Raw genomic sequence first — 18,187 nt, 5'->3', positions numbered from 1 at the left:
AGGCTCAGCAGGAGAATATTTGTTTATGATTTCTTGGGTTTAATTTGGGGCCACCAGCTCCATTTCCCCTTCTTTGTGAACTATGCGTTGATTTTCTTCTCAGGTAATACCTTCTCCTGCACTCTGAGTCCAGCTTAGCTAAGCCATCCCATTCTCCACAGCCATGGGAACTGTTCCGGGGAGGAACGCGAGGTGGAGTGCAACGCGGAATCTGGCCTTTCCTCCTGGGTTGGACTAGGAGAGGATGTCAGATCCCAAAGTAGCAGCAGCCTTTCTGAGATCACACAGAGGCCTGTGTGAGCAAAGAAGCCCATGAGAAGGAGGACAAAGTAGAGAGACAGAGACTGGCCTTGGGACACTGGTCTGAGCCACTAACCCAGCCTGGGGCAGACACTGCTACTCGTCTGCTCTTTTGACAAACGAACAGACCCTCAGTTTTGCTCAGGGAGCTCTACGCCCAACCCCAAGTACCCTACTTCCTAGACTCTGTGGCAGTGCAGGGAGGCCATGTGACCTGCTTCTGGCTGATGACTTGCAGCAGAAGTCAAGGCCTGGATTTCTGGGGAAGGCTGTGGAGGGAGGGAGACTTCATTCAGTGTCCCCTTCCTTCTAGGGTTACAGACAGGAGCACGCAGGCCACCAGGGCTGACGGACGGGAGGAGACCGTGGACGTCTCCTACTCTGCAGCGTCCCAAGATGGTCAAGAGTGCTTTGCAAAGTGAGATAAAAGCTTTTGGAATCACGCTTCTGGGACACACGGCCCAGGGCAATCCCTGTGTGGTAGACAGCCCAGCTCCTCGCCTTCTCGCCAACAGGAGCAGATCAATCTTTCGCTTCTGCTCTCCTGGGTTGGATTTTCTGTCGCTTTCAAGAGAAGAAACCAGATTTCTGGCTCTGAGAAGGTCACATTTATTCAGCAGGCATACAGCCATTTCTTGTGTCTGTGAGACAAGGTGAGCCGCAGGCAGACCTTTAAGAGAAAGGAGATGACGTGACGTGGTGGAGACATACCCCCCCACCCCCACCCCCAGCTTCAGAGAAACATCAAAACAGGCAGAGGAGAGAGGAAGAAAGACACCAGGCAAGGAGCAGCCTTAAGGGGAGGAGAAAATTGGTTCCAGCTTTGGAAAGGGGCTGAAGCAGTGTCTGGAGCTGCTGTCTGGGTCACAAGCATCATTTTGATGACTGCATAGCCAAGCTATGCAGGGATGGCTCCTCCAGCTTTCAGCAAACTCTGGCCTCTTCTGAGGCATGTGAAGAACCGCATTCCTTCAGGGGCTGGGCCGCTTCAGAATTTTTCCTCTTTCCTGGAGAGGATCAGGAGGGAGGGGATGGGGGCAGAATGAGAATTATTGCAGAGGCACCTGGATGGCTCAGTCGGTTAAGTGTCCAGCTCCTGGTTTTGGCTCAGGTCACGATCTCAGGGTCCTGAGATCCAGCCCCTCGTCAGGATCCACGCTGAGCGCAGAGCCTGCTCAAGACTCTCCACCTCCCTCCCTCTTTGCCCCTCTCTCTTGTCCACTGATGTGTGTGCTCTCTCTCTAAAAAAAAAAAAAAAAAATTAAGGCAAGCGTGGACAAACTTTAGAGTCAAGAAATCTGATTCTAAGTCTTAATTCTGCACCAAATTGCTGGGGATCTTGAACAATTTATGTAATTTTTCTGGGACTCAGTTTCTTATGTAGAATGGTCATGTTGCAAGGATTAGATGAGCTATAATTAAAATCTAATAGGAAAGAACTATGTAAGATGTAACCATTACAGGAAACTCGGTAAAGGGTACATGGGACCCCCGAATACTACTGTCTTTTCTTTTTTCTTTTTTATTTAAAGGATTTTATTTATTTGACAGACATCACAAGTAGGCAGAGAGGCAGGCAGAGAGAGAGGAGGAAGCAGGCTCCCTGCTTAGCAGGGAGCCTAATGTGGGGCTCGATCCCAGGACCCTGGGATCATGACCTGAGCTGAAGGCAGAGCCTTTAACCCACTGAGCCACCCAAGCACCCCTACTACTGTCTTTTCAACTTCTGGTCATCAATGGCTAGTTCGAAACAAGAAGTTCTAAAGAGATTTTTTTTTAATTAATAGGAAGAAAGGAAGAGAAAAAATCAATATGTCCTAAGTGTGGGGTTTTGCAGTTTCCTGGCAGTTAGGCAATAGGAATGAGGAGATGAAGGAATTTGATGGAATAGAAATGGAGTTTGGTATGGATTATTAATTAGATCCCTGTTAATGCTCTTAGAGATACAGAAGTCAAGATTATAGAGCTTCTAAGGGACTTGTGATGGTGGGACTTTGTTTTCTTCCCCTGGGACTCTGCGCAGACTGGGCCATGTGAACCTCTGGGATTTTCCAGGGTTATGCTCTTGACAGAGGCAGGTCAGCAATGCTGATGGCCTTTCAGTGTCCCAACCCCCGCTGTACTCCCAACGAGCTCCCAGCATGCCCAATCCCCACCAACACAGTTCTCAGAAAGGTGGTCAGAATAAAGACAAGAACAATACCTTCGGCCCCTGGACCTTTCTAGAACCTTCTCTAAGATGAAGTCTCTCAGGCCCTTTACCTCATCCCATCATCCTTCCTTGGCCTCTGGAACAGATTAGAAGCTTCCTGTGCTGGAGGACAAGGAAAAAGCCTGAAGAGCTGTGTAAGCTAAGGGGTTTAGGTCTCCACAGCAACTCCACAATTCCTCAGCCCCTTTGCCCAAGGGAAAAGTGAGTGATAGCAGGCAGAAAGGCCCTGGGGCTGCAGTGCCTCTCTATCCAACACCGAAAGCTGTCACAGAGGGCGACCTGATGCAGGTGTTCTGGCAAGGTCTAGAGGCAGTGCAGAGATGGGGGAGGTGGTGAGACGTGTCCCCACACCTAGGGTCAGGACGTTTGTCGGCACTGATGTTCCATTTAGTCATCTTCGCAGTGTTGGAGAATGGCCTCACCAGACAGCATAGGACAGATAGGATAGGTGCTTGTGGCGAATCTGAGGGACGGGCTCTGTCGCTGGTGGAAAGTTTGGTATCCGCAGCCAGCGCACGTTATTTCGTGTGCAGAGACATCTGGAATCAGACATCAGGCTGCTGGTGACGCAGCACAGATTTGGGGCGGCGGGTGGGGTCTGAACGGATGGGATACCCGAGCGGCGTCCTGCTCTGTCGCAGTCTGTCCTCCCCACTCCGAGCAGAGTAGTGGAAGGCAGTCGTTCTTCGCAAGAGGTGGAAGAGCAGGCTCCGCAGCTGCGCCATCTAGGTTCAAATTCTGATCCAACGCCAAGTAACAGCAGGTAACAGGTGTATAAAACGGCCAAAAAAGAAAAAAATATATATTGTACCTATCTCTCAGGGTTTTTGAGAGGATGAAATGAGATTTTGCATGTGATGTGCTCATTAGCCCACAGCCCAGCACGTAGGACGTGTTCTTTAAATTCAAGCTACTGTAATTTTATTATTTTTTATTTCATTGATTTGACAGACAGATCACAAGTAGGCAGAGCAGCAGGAAGAGAGAGAGAGGGAAACAGGCTCCCAGATGAGTAGAGAGCCCGATGTGGGGCTTGATCCCAGGATCCCGGGATCATGACCTAAGCCAAAGGCAGAGGCTTTAACCCACTGAGCCACCCAGGTGCCCCCGAGCTATTGTAATTAGTGGTGGCGGAGAGCATCAGGCCAAGTGGGTGTGGGGCCCTGCCCTGAAGGAAATTGCTGGTGACCTCAGATAATCTTCTCAACCTCTCTGGATCTGTGCCTCTTCTGAAAAAATGAGAGTTGAACCAAAGCTAGGCCCTTCTACTGTAAGGATCTCTGAAAATCTTGAAGGGAAGTCTGAGCCACTAAGACACAGTCCCTGTTTTGAAATGCTGAGTTTTCAGTGCTTCAGTAAAGGACACCTCTCTGGGGAAGCCCCGGCCCGAGAGGGAAGGCAGCTGAATGACAGAACGCTTTTCAAGACATTTGGCCAGGGTGTGCTGACTCAGAAGAAACAGTGAACACAATTCTCGGTCCTGAGGGTAACGAGAAGTTCCCTGCCAGTCCCCAGAGAGAAAGCCCTCTGTAAGCTCATGGAAGGGGGCAGGACTTTCATAGAATAATAGAATGTCAAAGCTAGAGAAGCTCTTAGGGAGTTTCTAGTTCAGGGGGTTTTAAACTGCATTCTGTGAGTGCTTCTGCAGGGCCATAAACTGTTAATATTCATCTCATTTTGTATACCTCAAGCTGTATTTACAGCTGTGACTGAAAAACAGCAAAGACACCCACATTAGTCACCCATTAATTTCAACACACCAGAAATCATAATCCATTACTATTAATTAATATATTGTGATTAATTACTATATTGTGGCAGATTCTGCTGGTTATCCCCTAAATCTAGTATTTCTTTTTTACCTTTGTTGTGGAAACTACAGTTGGGTGGGTCCATGGCCACTCAGATTAAAGACTACATTTCCCAAGCCTCTCTTGTGCCTAGGTAAGGCTTTGGGATTAAGGTTTGGTCAATGGGATGTAAGCAGAGGCTGTGAGTGCGACTTCTAGGGGTTAAACTGAGAGGGTACGCCCTTCTTCTCATCCCTCTTCTTGCTGGATCTAATGTGGACATGATGGTAGAGGTCAGTCAGCCATTTTGGACTCTGGATTGGAAGTTTTGTGTTGAAGATGGTAGATGAAAGAGAAGGAGCCTTGGGTCCTCGATGACCATTGAGCTCTTCCCTGTTCACACCGAGTGCCTTGAATGGCTCGCCCCTGTCTTCATCTATATGAAGGAAACATAAACTTCAATCTTGTTAAGCCACTTCTATTTTTGGATTTTTTGCCTTTTGCAGCTAAACCTAAATGACACAGTTGTGTTCTCAGTGATTGACTTTATAACATATTAGTAACATTTTTATAGTTTATGGAAAGATTCTAAGGAAAACACCACTTGTAACTCCCACTCCGGTTAAGAAATTTACAGATGCCCTCTCTGTGCCTTGACCCAGGGACAACAAACTAATTGCTCCAAAAGAACCTCTCTCCTGACTTTTATAGTAAATACTTCCACAATATAATGATGTAATTTTACCTTAAAAACACTTTGATTGAGAGCACTTTTATCCATTTTAGATGGGATGACTCTTTTTTTAAAGATTTTATTTATATATTTGAGAGAGAATGAGAGAGAGAGAGAGAGCACAAGAAGGGGGAGGGTCAGAAGGAGAAGAAGACTCCCCACAGAGCAGGGAGCCCAATGTGGGACTCAATCCCAGGACTCCAGGGTCATGACCTGAGCCAAAGGCAGTCTCCCAACCGACTGAGCCACCCAGGCACCCTAGATGACTCTTAAGACTTTGTTTGACAGAAGTCTGACTCTGATCAGAAAGTTAGAAAACGACTGAAATGGTCTGACCACCTCATTTTACAGAGGAAGAATATAAAGCTTAGGGAGAGGAAAAACTTTCTAGTATCAATCAGCAAATTGGTGGCAGAGTGAACTCAAGTTCTCTCTGACTCTTTAGCATCTCATTTTCTAGTTCTTTCCAAGAGAAAAGACCCTAGACACAAGGTACCAGCCTTATCCAGTGACTCAAAGATGAAGAAGAATTGCCAACACACCCTCTATTATGGGTTCCATCCTCCAACACCAAATCTGGCTCTTTCCACATAGATCTCAGGGCAGAGAGGCTGTTTAGGGACCTCGGCATTGGTTCTTCCCATAGATTTTTTTAATCTAAAAAAATGCACCCACAAAAGTCACAGAGGAGTCACAGATGGAGGCCACACAATGGAGATGATAATTGGGTACAGTGGGGCCTCTCTCCCATGGTGCTGTGCGTACTGTGCCTGACACACACGGGCCCCAGAGATCACTGCGGTCAAGTACGACGCTGAATCACTGCGGTCAAGTACGACGCTGAATCTCTGGGACCAGCAGAAGTGAGAAGCAGCGATGTAGGCTGGAGCAAGCCTGAGTTCTTCCATCATATCCACTCAACCGTTCTTACCAATGTAGGGAGGCTCCTAACTCAATTCCAGAGGAATCGCCCATGCTCATGAAAGTCAATTAATTTCTGCTGTGAAAGATGCCCATCACACTTTGTTGTAGGACATGGCAGAACCTGATAGCTCATAGAACCTGTTCTCACTGGCCAGATTCCATAAGTCCTTCTGTCCCAGACTTTTGGATGGTTTATAGGGGGACCCGTTGGCTTCTCCCTTCTCCTATGGACTAAAATTAGCAAACACCATTTAGTAAAGATGTTATTATGTGTTCCTGAGGGAGCAAGGGATATTCCAAAGACACATGTTTAGGAAACATTGTATACTTTATCTCCTTTTTGAACAGTCAGGACGTACAGTGCTAGCTCTGAGAATTCACGCAGTGGGGAATTTTGCTTGATTTTGCCTGACTTGCCCTTTCCAGAACTTATTTTGACTTTTGGATCTGGTGTTTCCCTAATAGCATCTTGCATAGACCTCTTTGGTGACCGATGCTACAACCCCTTTGAAGGATAACAGATGCACTGATACACATGTATCACACATACCCCATGCATAGAAAATCGCCTTTCTGGCCCAGGTAGCCCATTTCTCTGGAAAAGTACTGAATTATCCCCTACTCTGTAAAACTCCACTTCTTACATCCCCGAGAAGCAATTGCAGAACTGACCTAACCCTGCCCAGTCTGGGGTGGGATCCCGGGGGACGGCTGGCCGGGCTTCACCGCCTGGCACCGGCCTTGTTGTACCCAGAGCCATGGCCAGCCGGCAGCCACCCAGTGTGTGTCTGGGCTTGTTTTTCCTTCCTCTCCCTGCTCTTTTTGGAACACAGCTGAATGGCTCCAGTCTCTCAGGCTTACTCCTGGCCAACATTGGTCCCCTCGAAGTCTGGCCAACTCCTCTCCCACTGGCCTTGAAAAACAGCCCCTCCACACTGGGAAGCACAGCACTGGGCTGTTTTTCTTCCTCGTACACCCCAGGAAACCTCTCCTATGCCTGGGCTCCTTTCCCAGACCTTGGCTGCCAACGCATTTTAAACCCATCCTTAGCCTAGTCAGTCACCTGAAGAAAAGAGACTCACAGAGGAGCCCAAGATGAAAGAGTCTTTAATCTTGTGGCTTTTTGAGTTTTGTTTTTAGTAAGAAAGACTTACTTTCAAAACAAATTATCATGTGGAATTTACCAGTTTACAGAACAAATAGGCAAGGACATTTATGGAAGACTTGTTCGTTTCAGCAAAACTCTAGAAAGAAACAAAATGTCCATTAGTAGCAAGCAGGCATAATAAAATTATGGTAAAGTCATACCCAGGAATACTATGCAGCCGCCTAATAGCGTGGGCAACCCCCAACGCTGCCAAAAGTCCTAGGAAAGTCCCTATTCTAGATGGACAATATTTGGTTAATGATTTCATTTTAGGGCAAAAGTAAAGAGAGGTTTCTGGGACACAGGACTTGATAAAACTGAGCAAAATCCCAGGCAAAAAGATGAGTTGCTCGCCCTATAGTTAACAGAAATTAAGACTTTTATTTTAGAAAGAAAAGGTACAAGTATATTTGTATATTCACATATGAAATCAAACCAGTATTTATACTTTAAATACAAAGGCAAAAATGTGTGGACTGATAGGAAACACAAAACGATCTCATGATGTATGATAAGTAAGAAACACAAGGCAAGCTGTGAAAGTCAAGTGTGCTCTCATTTCCTAATTTTTTTTCTCTCTCGCTCTCTTTCTCTATCTCTTTTCCCCTTAAAGGTCAGAGCAGGGGAGCAGTGGGAGATTTATTCATGTAATAAAGTGAAGTTAGTGACTTCTTTTCTACTAGTGTACCATATCATAAAAAAGTGGCTGGACTGATTTTCACCAAATTCTAAGGACATGTTTGGGATGATCTGACTTAAAAAATACGGGGTTTTTTTTTGACATATGAAAACTTCATTCTTTTTTTAAAAAAAGAATTTATTTATTTATTTGACACAGAGAGATAGCAAGAGAGGGAACACACAAGCAGGGGAAGCGGGAGAGGGAGAAGCAGGCTTTCTGCTGAGCAGGAAGCTGGATGCAGAGCTCAATCCAAGGACCTTGGGATCATGACCTGAGCTGAAGGCACTTAAGGACTGAGCTACCCAGGAGCCCCTGGAAACTTCTTTCTAAGGAGTCTGAGAAGGATGCTTCAAAGAGATAAGCAGTCATTCTCTAGAGAAGCTGACCCTGGTTAATAAGAGAGGCCCATGTAATCACCAATTGGGAAAGATACTACAATATGGATTCAGGTCCACTGACAGAGAAAACAAAGAGTGGTTTATAGTGAGTGTCCAAAATAAAGGGTCACAAGGTAGACTTTCCAAATGGAAGGCCTCAGTGTGCAGGCCTGCTTCCCACATGAGTGAGTAGAATCAGACATCAAGATGTGTAAGGATGTAGTTATGTGTGTATGTATGCTTCCCAGTGGAGCAGTGGTTCCGGATATTAAATCTTGCATTTGCCTACCCCTGAAACTAACAATACACTGTACGTTAACTAACTTGAATTTAAATTAAAAAAAAGAAGAAAAAAAAAAAGCTTGCATTTGCAAGCTGAAAGATGCATATGAAATTGGTGATAATCGGGGGTGCCTGGGTGGCTCAGTGGGTTAAAGCCTCTGCCTTCAGCTCAGGTCATGATCCCAGGGTCCTGGGCTCGAGCCCTGCATCGGGCTCTCTGCTCAGCAGGGAGCCTGCTTCCTCCTCTCTCTCTGCCTGCCTCTCTGCCTACTTGTGATTTCTGTCTGTCAAATAAATAAATAAAATCTTTTAAAAAATAAAAATAAAAAAAATTGGTGATAATCCAATTAAGATAAGCCGGGTCTCTAAGGGGAAGGATCACACACCTAAAATAAACATTGTCCTTATTTTCCATTTGTATGGCCTTTTGAATTGTTGGAAATATTTTCCATTTTTATAGATCAAGTTCTATTTCTTTTAATTTATGAAATTTCAAGTGTACAAAAAGCTATAGAGAATAATAAAGTTAGTATTTTTGTACTGGGGCACTTAGGTGGTTCAATTGGTTAAATGTTCAACTCTTGATCTCACCTCAGGTCTCAGGGTTGTGAGTTCAAGCCCTGTGTTGGTCACCATGGAACCTGCTTAAAAAAAACAAAAAGACAGTGGTGCCTGGGTGGCTCAGTTGGTTAAGACCTTCAGCTCAGGTCATGATCTCAGGGTCTTGAATTGAGCCCTGCGTTGGGCTCCCTGCTTGGTGGGGACCCTGCTTCTCCCTCTCCCTTTGCTGCTCCCCCTACTCTCTCTCACTCTGTCAAACAAATAAATAAAATCTTAAAAAAATAAAATAAATAAAAACCAAAACACAACGAACAAAAACCTTTGTATCTACCTGCAGGTTTGGCAAATTGTAATATTTTACCATATGTGGTTGTACAAGAAAACCCTGCAGCTCCCTTGTCTTTCTTCTCTACTTTCACACAGAACACTTTGGACACTTCTTGTTATTAAATGTGTGGGGTATTGTATTTTTTGTTTGTTTGTTTGTTTGTTTGTTTTTTGCCTCTACAGCAAGCAATTCTGTGACACCAGCTGAGTGTCCTAAAGTGTAACTCAATTCTGACATTATCTATCCAGAGATAGTGTCAGATCCCACAGATGAAACCTCAGTCCTGTAAGACTCCCCCTACTCAAATGCCAGTCCCACCTAGTAGATCTGTGATAGTCCCCCAGGCTACCTACAACTTCTATCCGACTTGGCTACAAATCGGAGTTCTCATTACTCCCTCCTCTTCGTATTTGATTATTTACTACAACAGAGAACTCAGTGAAAAACTTACATTTACCGGTTTATTAAGGGAAATGATAAAAGATGCATTTGAACAGCCAGATGAAGAGATTCATAGGGCAAGGGCTGGGAGAGCCCCAACCGCAGGTGCTTCTGTCTCTGTGAAGTTGGGGTGCACCACCTTCCAGTACATGGATGTGTTCATCAACCTGGAAGCTCTCTGCACCCCAACTCTTTTGGGTTTTGTACATGCATGATCACTCATCTGCAAATAAAGACAGTTATTTTTCTTCCTTCCCAATCTGTGTGCCTTTTATTTCCTTTTCTTGCCTCATAGCATTATCAAGAACTTCCCGTACAATGTTGAAAAGCAGTGGTGAGAAGGGACATCCTTATTTTGGACCTGATCTTAGTGGGAACGTTTCAAGTTTCTCACTCTTTTTTTTTTTTAATTTATTTTTTTAAAAGATTTTATTTATTTATTTGTCAGAGAGAGAGAGAGAGAGCAAGAGCGAGCACAGGCAGAGTGGCAGGCAGAGTCAGAGGGAGAAGCAGGCTCCCTGCGGAGCAAGGAGCCCGATGTGGGACTCCATCCCAGGACGCTGGGATCATGACCTGAGCCGAAGGCAGCTGCTTAACCAACTGAGCCACCCAGGCATCCCCAAGTTTCTCACTCTTAAGTAGGATGTTTGCTATAGGTTTTTGTAGATATTATTTATCAAATGGGGATATTCCCCTCTGTTCTAGTTTACTGACAGTTTTAAAATTCTTTTTTAGCTTACCGATATGTTGGATTACATTAAGTGATTTTTCAAATGTTGAAGCAGGCTTTCATACCCAGAATAAATCCCACTTGGTTATGATGTGTAAATCTTTTTATACATCACTGGATTTTATTTGCTAGTATTTTGTGGAGGATTTTTCCATCTGTGTTCATAAGAGATACTGGTCTATAGTTTTCTTGTAATATCTGTCTGGTCTTGGTGTTGGGGTATTGCTGGCCTTATAGTATGAATTAGCATTTTTGCTGTTTTCATTCTCTAAGATAGATTGTAGAAAACTGACATAATTTCTTCCTTATAAGTGTTTGGTAGAACAACGAGGTAATTTTAATAAGTAAGGGGAATAGTCTTGGTAGAAAGGTGCCCCATCATCTACTGCTCTCTTTCTCCTGAGGTACCAGCATGGAAACTTAGGTTTCCATAGAACAAAGCTCGAAATCACTGATCTAGACCACGAATCAATGAATTTTTCTGTCGAGGGCAAGACGGTAAACATTTTGGGTTTTGCGGGTCATATGGTGTCTGTTGCAACTCTTCAACTTGGCCAGGGCAGTGCAGATGGAGCCCCAGAAAACAGACATTAGAGATGAAGGTGTGGCCATGCGCAACTTAATGAAAGAGCAGGTTACACAAAGACTAACAAAATGGTTAATGCTCATTGAAAGCCTACTACACACCATTACCTGGATTATCTTGTTTATCAGAGCTGCCCTGTGACATAAATGCAACGATCTCTAACTTACGGATGGGGAAACCATTTCTGTTTCCTTGTACATCCAGTTGATGGTGAACAGCATGGGGATTAGGACACCGACCTCCCCTGTGCCCTGACCTCTGCGTAGTTGAAAAATCTTAGTATAGCTTTTTATTTTAAGATTTATTTATTTTAGAGAGAGTGGGAAGTGGGGAGGGGCCGAGGGAGAGAGAAATTCAAGGAGACTGTGCTGAGCATGGAGCCTGACACAGGGTTTGATCCTATGACCCCGAGATCAGACCCGAGCTGAAACGAAGAGTCTGACGCTCAACAGACTATGCCACCCAGGCGCCCTGAAAATCTTCGTTTAACTTTTGACTCTCCAAAAACGTGTATCTATTAATAGCCAGCTGTTGACCAGGAGGCTTCCCCTCTCCCTCTAGCCCTTCCTACCATCTCAGTGGCTTTTCTGGCCTTTCTAATTACCAGAAACATAGAGCGAACCATAGCTTCTGTTTAGAGCAGAAAAGGAGTGAGATACCCACAAACGACTGCCTGGGTGAGGGCTATTTCCAAATTGGATCCTGGGAGGGGCAGTGACTGAGCACAGTCAGGGACAGGGCTGCTGGTGGGTGTGGCCTGAGTGGGCAGGCCGGTCCTCTTACAGAGTGCTCTGATTCAGGGACGTGTCCTCAGAAATGTGAATTTTGAGATGCCCTGATTAAACATCTACCCCACACCGGGCCCTGGGTGCCCATTACCTGTGGGTTAGGTGCCACCCGGAGTCACATCTCCCAGATGAAGAGAGATGGAGTAACTTGCCCAGGTTTCCTCTGCTTGAGGGACTCATCCAGCTCTTTCCATGCTGAGCCAAGAACCGTGTGGGCTGGCATAGGATTGGGGTGGGGGGCAGGGGGTGGTCCAAAACTGCTTGGCCTTTCCCATGTTTCTCAGGTCCCACTGTCAGGAAGGCATCAACAAAGAGGCTAGTGATCAGGAGGTCTGTTAACTCCAGCTCTGTTCCTGAAAGGCTGAGGAAGGAATTTGGGATACTCTTCGTGAGGTAGGCTAGGGAGAGGTGGTAGGGATAGGAAAGGCCAAGCCTGTTCTTTTTTTGTTGTTGTTGTTATTTATTTATTTATTTATTTATTTAACAGAGAGCAAGAGAGAGAGATCATAGGTAGGCAGAGTGGCAGGCAGAGGGAAAGGGAGAAGCAGGCTCCTGCTGAACAGGGAGCCCAATGTGGGGCTTGATCCCAGGATCCTGAGATCATGACCTGAGCCAAAGGCAGCTGCTTCACCAACTGAGCATCCCAGGTGCCCTGGAAAAGCATGTTCTGCCTCTGAGGAGCCACCATAGGGAAGGGCTAGACTGATGCCCACATGGCAGGACTAACCCAGCCCAGTCGTGAGAAGCGCCAGGGACATAAAGATGGCTTTAACACCAGATCCTTCCCTCACAGAGCTGTCCAAGGCAGAGCAAGCTGTTAGTGGTGCTTCCTCTTAGGGGTGGTTTGCAGCTCAAAGCTTGGGGCCATACATCGGAGGGAGGCGACGTGGACATTGGGTGGGATGTCCACCTAGGTCTTCTTCCCTAGGATCCTGCGATGATAATGACAGCCAAGTGGAGCCCCCTTTGTGTCTGTGAGTTACTCACTTCACTCTAAGAAAAAGGTACTGTTATTATTCCTATTTCATAGGTGAGAAAAGTGAGATCTTGGGCAGCTAAGCAGGTTGCCCAAGTTCACACAGCTGGTGAACAGTCAGGCTGGGACTGAACCCATTTATCTGCAGAGCCTGCGTTCTTATCCAAGATACAACCTGCTTCTAGCTGTCTGGGATCAGCCATTCTAAAAGGGTCAGGATGCTAGGAACCCATGATGAGCAGACCAAGAGGACATACAGCCTTATTTCCAGAGACTTCGATACTTGATTTCAAGGCAGTCATGAGATTTGCAGACCTCCCCCATCTTAGGTAGCAGATTAGGAAACTCATCTTGTCCATGTACACTGAGTAGCCACAGCCCCTAAAAACATGGAAATCTAAATTTAGCTCTGACAGACACTCCCTAGAAATTGCAGACTTGAGGTTTCTAGGTGACTGGCACTAATTAAAGGAGAACACAAGAGAGGACCGCGACCCAAACCAACTGCTCACACCACATAGAGCAATGCTGACATTTCATTTGTACTTTTTGTAGTCTGCCCTGGCCAAAACGATGGAGATAGTTTTCCAAATATCAGTTTTTGAACTTCAAAGATTTTATTTATTTATTTATTTATTTGACAGACAGAGATCACAAGTAGGCAGAGAGGCAGGCAGAGAGAAAGAGAAGGAAGCAGACTTCCTGCTGAGCAGAAAGCCCTATGCGGGGCTTGATCCCAGGACCCTGAGATCATGACCTAAGCCGAAGGTAGAGGCTTTAACCTACTGAGCCACCCAGGCGCCCCTTGGTTTTTGAACTTCAAATTGTATGAAGGTGAAACTTCTTGTTCAAATAAAAAGCTTCATTTGTGGAATACCATCAGCAAATATTTTGGCATGTGATGATGTTCTTTATCTTTTTAAAGATTTATTTATTTATTTGAGAGTGAGCAAGAGAGAGAGAGTACGAGTGGGGAGGAGGGGCAGAGGGAGAGGGAGAAGCATGTGGTATTTGATCCCAGGACCCTGGGATCATGACTTGAGCTTAACTGACTGAGCCACCCAGGTGCCCTGGCATGTGAGGATCTTAAGGCTCACAATAGCCCCACGGAGTATGTACATGTATGACCCCCAACTTCCAGGAGAAAACCGAGCTGCACAAAAGAATCAAGCTTTCCCAAGTCACCGCGGTTATTAGATGGTGAAGGAAGAATTTGAATCCAGAGCTGCTAAAGTCCAGAGGATGTAGGACTGGGCCAAAGAAGAAAGCCAAGTTGATAGAACTATCAGCTGAGCTGTCTCGGTTTGGGTCTGGGTGTGTTGGGTTGGAAGAGTCCAGCCCACTGAGACTCTCCCTTGTGCAGGGCAGGGCCCTTGGGGAACCTGGCCAGTCCCAGAGAGCAGCATAAAACCCTGGAAAGAACTCAAATGTCCATCAACAAGTGAATGAATAACCATTCATGGCGTGTGGTAGAGCCAATACCATGGAACACTTATTACTTGATCATAATGAGACATGAGTTGTTGCTACCCATAATAACAGATGAATTTCAAAATAATCATGTTGAGTGGGAAAAAACAGACAAAAAATGAGTATATACTGTATGACTGCACTTATATAAAAGTCTAGAACATTTAAACGAATTGTGACAGCAGAATGGTAGTTGCTTGGGATGAAAGGAGGGGTGGAAAGGATTACCAAGGGACCCGAGGAAACTTTCTGAGGTGATCTAGTCGCTATCTTGATGATGGTGATCATTTCATGAATATGTTTGTTTGTGCCTTTAAAAATCATACATTGAAGTAAGTGCAATTTATTGAATGGAAGGAATCATACCGCAGTAAAGCTGTTTAAAAAACTCAGAAATAAAAATCTTGAATTTAACAGGTCAAGAGAGAAGGTGACTAGCTTCAGCTCATTCAGCACGAGGAGGGGCTCCCTCTGGGACCCAGACCACCAAGGGGCAGGGCGGGGTGGTGGGGTGCAGCCTCAATCACGTCCAGCCCCCGGGCTCTACCTCCAGCCCCTTGAGGGACAGACAGCTTCTCTGTAGCTGTGGACTCTGTCAGCAGTGAGCAAACCAAGGCTCTGGCCACAGGATGGATGGTTGACAGAGGCCAAGTGGCTGGGAGCTTTACCCCATCAGTCCCAGAAACAGTGACAATGACAGTTATTGGGAACACCCTAGAGGTCACTCTAGGCTGTTGTACTCATCACCAGGGAACTTTGACAAAAATATAAGCCTCCAGAAAGGATTAGACCAGGCAATCTCTTCCTCTTAAAAGATTCTCACAACAAATATCTACTTTGCACCTACCATGCTCCAGGATCTGTCCTTGTCCACTGTCTCATGGGGACCGGATAGGATGGAATGACATCAGTGTAAGGGCGTGACGGACGATAAACACCCCTTGAATGGTACCTACTACACACCCATCAAATATTCCCTCGGTGCCTGTTCTGTGCTTGGCCTGGTGCTGGAGGACAGGAAAGACACGTGGACAAAGAGCTTTGTCCTGCCCCTGAGGCTGGTGGGATCAGTGCTGTGAAGGCCAGAAGAAATAAATTACTTCCAGTTGTGGAGAGGCTTCATGGAAGCTGTGGTATGTAAGGGAGGGAAAGGAATTTGTGCATGGAGACGGGCTGGGGGTGGGGAGGCAGGCGGAGAACATTCCAGTTACAGCGGGCAGCACGGCCAAAAGCACAATACCTGGGGGACACGGGACTGGCCTGGCCGCAGCTGCGTCAGGCGCTGCGGGAGGCCCTGAGCAGTGCGTGGACACATCGGCTCCCCACTCCCACCCCCGAAGAAGCTCGCCGGCTGAACTCACTTGCTCTGTGGGCAGCCAGCTGCACTACTGGTAGGCGTGGTGGCTTCCCCGGCCCCTCTGGAGCCTCAAAGAACAGAACCCAGGGCCTCAGCTGGAAACTCGGATGGGGGGGCTGAGTGTGTGTCTGGGGCGGGGGGACTCCTCCCCGGCACAAGCAGCACCAGTCCCTCAATCCTGGGGCGTCCTCAGTGGGCCAACCAGCCTGAACCAGGCCTCCCAGGAGGCTCTGAAAATGGGAAAACCCTCAGGTTCATCCTCCCAGAACTCACTGGGCTGGTCTTAAACAGTCTCTTGATAGCCAAACCCAAAGGACACCGCCATCTGGTGGCCAAAAAAGCCGATGAGGGTTGGGCCACAAAGGCAGAAATGGTTGAGAGTTAATATTTTCATAAGGGGACTGAAATTATGCTAGCATGCAGCTTAGAGTTGGAACAAAGTCTTGTTTCTGGCCACCAAGCTCCCGGAGGTGCAAGCGTTACCCATGTGCAGTGGAGGAAGCTGCCTCCGGGGAGGTGAGGTGAGGGCTCTAAGGTCACAGCTGGGTCACGGCTGCAGAGCTGGGTGGCATCCAAGCCCAGCAGCTCTGGTCCCCTATCAGTGCCCCATAAGTGGATTAAGCGATTCTCAACATGGGGCACCCAAAATCCTTTCAGAAGGCAAAGGGGGGAAAAACTATTTTCATAAGATGCCTTTTCCTTTCACTTACTATCACACAGTGAAATTTTCCAGAATCTAAATGATGTGCAATGGCTTCATCTGGTCCCGGTGGCTAATGGAATGTGTGCTCGTGTATTCTTGCATTTCGAAAATTTAATTTCTAATAAGGCATAACCTACATGACCAAAAGCTTTTTGAGATACACAATGATACTTTTTATGAGTACGAAAGTGTCCGAAGACAATAAAAGTTTGAGAACTTCTGGTTTTGACAAAATTGAATGAACTCTGTGAGACACTAATTTTTAGGCTGACTGGAATTGTGTCATTTTCTGTAGACCTATAATTAATGAAATACACACAAATGTGTGAAAAAAGTGTTTCCTGTCTAACTGGTTAAGCACAACTTGAAGTGGTTTACACATGTCACCTCATTTACTCCACACAGCCACCATTTATAGGGATGCTATTATCACATTTTATGCCTGTGCACACCAAGAACTCAAGTGGCCCAGCTGGAAGGTACTGGAGCTTGGACTCTGTCTCAGGCTGTCTGTCCTCAAGGCTCTACCCACTATTCTAACTGCTATAAGATTTAACATCCCTTCGGAGCACCTGGGTGGCTCAGGAGTTTAAGCCTCTGCCTTAAGCTCAGGTCATGATCTCTGGGTCCTGGGATCTAGCCCTGCCATCGGGCTCACTGCTTGTTAGGGAGCCTGCTTCCCCCCCCTTTCTCTGCCTGCCTCTCTGCTTACTTGTGATCTCTCTCTCTGTGTGTGTCAAATAAATAAATAAAATCTTAAAAAAAAAAAAAGATTTAATATCCCTTCAATGCAATGCACCTGATGATAGAAGTCTTTCAAAATATTGAAAACAAAGGGGATCACCCATCTGTCCCAGTATCTTCACTTAGTAGATGGGAAAGGTGACGTGCAGAGAGAGGGAAGTGACTTGCCCAAGATCCCAGAGCAAAGATTCACCACCGGTCAGGCCTGGTGCTCCCACTGAGGAGCCCTGAGAACCCCAACCCAAGTAAATGTTGTAATTAACTCCTTCGTAGCATGTAAGCAAGTAACATCCAGACATTGCAAGAGACAACGCCTCCAACAAAAGTGGCTCAACTTTATTGCAGGGAAGCTAGAGAGGAGCAGGGCAAGGGAGGGTCTCTGCAAGAACTGCCATCGCTGAGCAGGATTGCCAGGCCCCGGGTCTCAGATCAGCAGCCTGGAAGAGACGAGAAGTTAAGTGGAACGAAAGCGCCATCTGCTGTGCATGTGCAGGTATTGCAAAAGTGGCAGAGTTTTCACTAAGGGGCGCTTGTGGGAGGTGTCGTGGGAAACCCAGACGCTGGAGCAGAACTGGCACCCAGTGTTCTGCCCTGCACTCTACTCCCACCACAGCTGTCATACTCCGGTAGGTTGGAACCCACTAATCTCACTAAAGCCGATCTCTGCCAATGCCTTCTTCTGGGGGACTTCTAGGGCACCCGGGATGGTGCTCCCTGTCCCGTTTCAGTTCACACTGGGAAGTCCGTGAACAAAATCACAAGCAAACCAATCTGCTGATGAACAGATAGTCAAGATGACTTTATGACCCAGAAACTCTCTCTGATTCCCACGCCTGGCTTCAAACCCATCACTGGGGAGCGTCTTAAACCAGACGGAGACAAGATGATGCCGGGATATGTGGGGGAAAGCTCCACAGGTGAGTCTCACCAAGTACTGTGCCTCTGAGTCTGCGGGAGCCTTTCCGTACTACACATGCTTGCCAACATGCTTGCCCAGATACAATTAGCTGGTATCCAGAATATGCTTCAAAATAATGGGCAGAGATGAAACAGAGC

The 18,187-nt window shown here is 46.5% G+C and overlaps 1 protein-coding gene across 3 annotated transcripts in view; it reads right to left on the bottom strand.

Annotated features, from left to right (window-relative positions):
* Positions 1–893: 893 nt before the first annotated feature.
* ATOX1 (antioxidant 1 copper chaperone) overlaps positions 894–18,187 on the bottom strand; it is a 28,193-nt gene continuing 10,899 nt past the window's right edge. Inside the window, exon 4 of one of the 3 annotated variants that reach the window (XM_032337253.1) lies at positions 894–1,307. The gene's annotated coding sequence lies outside the window, so the exon portion shown is untranslated. Of the gene's footprint in view, positions 1,308–9,803; positions 10,001–17,432; positions 17,569–18,187 lie in introns of those variants that run through there. The other 2 variants (XM_032337252.1, XM_032337251.1) reach the window with 2 other exon arrangements.

Source organism: Mustela erminea, chromosome 3 (assembly GCF_009829155.1).
Source record: "Mustela erminea isolate mMusErm1 chromosome 3, mMusErm1.Pri, whole genome shotgun sequence".
Classification (NCBI taxonomy): domain Eukaryota; kingdom Metazoa; phylum Chordata; class Mammalia; order Carnivora; family Mustelidae; genus Mustela; species Mustela erminea.
The sequence above is the reverse complement of the archived record's forward strand: the minus strand, read 5'-3'. Positions and strand labels throughout refer to the sequence as shown.